Source organism: Arachis duranensis, chromosome 6, assembly GCF_000817695.3.
Source record: "Arachis duranensis cultivar V14167 chromosome 6, aradu.V14167.gnm2.J7QH, whole genome shotgun sequence".
NCBI lineage: Eukaryota > Viridiplantae > Streptophyta > Magnoliopsida > Fabales > Fabaceae > Arachis > Arachis duranensis.
The window spans coordinates 44150677-44152983 of NC_029777.3; positions in this window are offsets into that span (position 1 = coordinate 44150677).

Consider the following 2307-nt stretch of genomic DNA (forward strand, 5'->3'; position numbering starts at 1 on the left):
CTATTGATTTACATAAGTATTTCTATCCCTTTTATTTTCTATTTATTATTAATTTTCGAAATCATAAACCAATTTAATCTGCCTAACTGAGATTTACAAGGTGACCATAGCTTGCTTCATACCAACAATCTCTGTGGGATCGACCCTTACTCACGTAAGGTATTACTTGGATGACCCAATACACTTGCTGGTTAAGTTGAACGGAGTTGTGGAAAGAAAAAGCTTCTCTAACAGTACCTGGAACTCTTGTATCACAATTTTGTCCACCAAGTTTTTGGCACCGTTGCCGGGGATTGTTGAGTTTGAACAACTGACGGTTCATCTTGTTGCTCAGATTAGGTAATTTTCTTTTCAAAATTTTTCAAAAATGTTTTTCAAAATTTTCTTTTCTTTTTCGTTTTTCCAAAAATATTTTCGAAAAAAAATTTTAATAAAAATCCAAAAAAATCATAAAATCATAAAAACCTAAAATATTTTGTGTTCTTATTTGAGTCTTGAGTCAAATTTTAAGTTTGGTGTCGATTGCATGCTTTAAAAAAATGTTTTTCTTGCATTTTTCGAAAAAATTCATGCATTCTTGGTGTTCTTCATGATCTTCAAATTGTTCTTGGTAAGTCTTCTTGTTTGATCTTGATGTTTTCTTGTTTTGTGTTGTTTGTTGTTTTTCATATGCATTTTTCGTTTGTTAGAGTCCATGCATTAAAGATTTCTAAGTTTGGTGTCTTGCATGTATTCTTTGCATCAAAAATTTTTTCAAAATTATGTTCTTGATGTTCATCATGATCTTCATAGTGTTCTTGGTGTTCATCTTGACATTCATAGTGTTCTTGCATGCATCTTGTGTTTTGATCCAAAATTTTTATGTTTTGGGTCATTTTTATGTTTTTCTCTCTCATCCTTAAAATTTCAAAAATCAAAAAAATATCTTTTCCTTATTTCCCTCCAAATTTTCAAAAATTTGAGTTGACTTAGTCAAAAATTTTCAAAATTAGTTGTTTCTTACAAGTCAAGTCAAATTTTCAAATTTTAAAAATCTTATCTTTCCAAAATCCCTTTCAAAAATTATATCTTTTTCATTTTTTTCTTTTTTTTCGAAAATTTCAAAAATCTTTTTCAAAATCTTTTTCTTATCTTTATATCATATTTTCGAAAATTCACTAATAATTAATGTGATTGATTCAAAAATTTGAAGTTTGTTACTTTCTTGTTAAGAAAGGTTCAATCTTTAAGTTCTAGAATCTTATCTTGTAGTTTCTTGTTTGTGAAGCAAGTAATTTCAAATTTTTGAATTAAATCTTTTTATCTTTTATCTTATCTTTTTTAAAAATTTTATCTTTTTCAAAATTTGATTTCAAAATATCTTATCTAACTTCTTATGTTCTTATCTTTTTCAAATTTGATTTTAATATATTTTTCAATCAAGTAACTAGCTTTTTGTTTGTTTCCTATCTTTTTCAAAACCAACTAACTACTCTTCCCTCTCTAATTTTCGAAAACACTTCTCTCTTTTTCAAAAATTCTTTTTGGTTTAAATTTTAATTTTAATCTTATCTTATCTCTGATTTTCAAAAATCACTAACCACTTTTTCAAAACTATTTTTGAAATTCTCCCTCTCTTTTCTTATTCTATTTAATTATTTATTTACTAACACCTCTCTTCACCTCTCTTCATCTAAAGATCTGAACCCAATCTATCCCTTGAGTTTGGATTCTTCTTCACTATTCTCCCCTTTCTTCTTCTACTAACATAAAGGAATCTCTATACTGTGACATAGAGGATTCCTCTTCTTTTCTTGTTTTCTTCTCTTTCATATGAGCAGGAACAAGGAAAAAGGCACTCTTGTTGAAATTGATCCAGAACCTGAAAGGACTCTGAAGAGAAAATTAAGAGAATCTAAGTTACAACAATCTAAAGGTAACCTTTCAGAAATATTAGAACAAGAGAAGGAGATGGCAGCCGAAAATAATAATAATGCAAGGAGAATGCTTGGTGACTTCACAAAGCCAACATCCAAATTTGATGGAAGAAGCATCTCCATACATGCCATTGGAGCCAACAACTTTGAGCTGAAACCTTAGCTAGTTGCCTTAATGCAACAAAACTGCAAGTTTTATGGACTTCCATCTGAAGATCCTTACCAGTTTTTAACTGAGTTCTTGCAGATATGTGAGACTGTAAAGACGAATGGAGTTAATCCTGAAGTCTACAGACTCATGCTTTTCCCTTTTGCTATAAGAGACAGAGCTAGAATATGGTTGGATTCACAACCCAAGGATAGCCTAGACTCCTGGGATAAGCTGGTCACT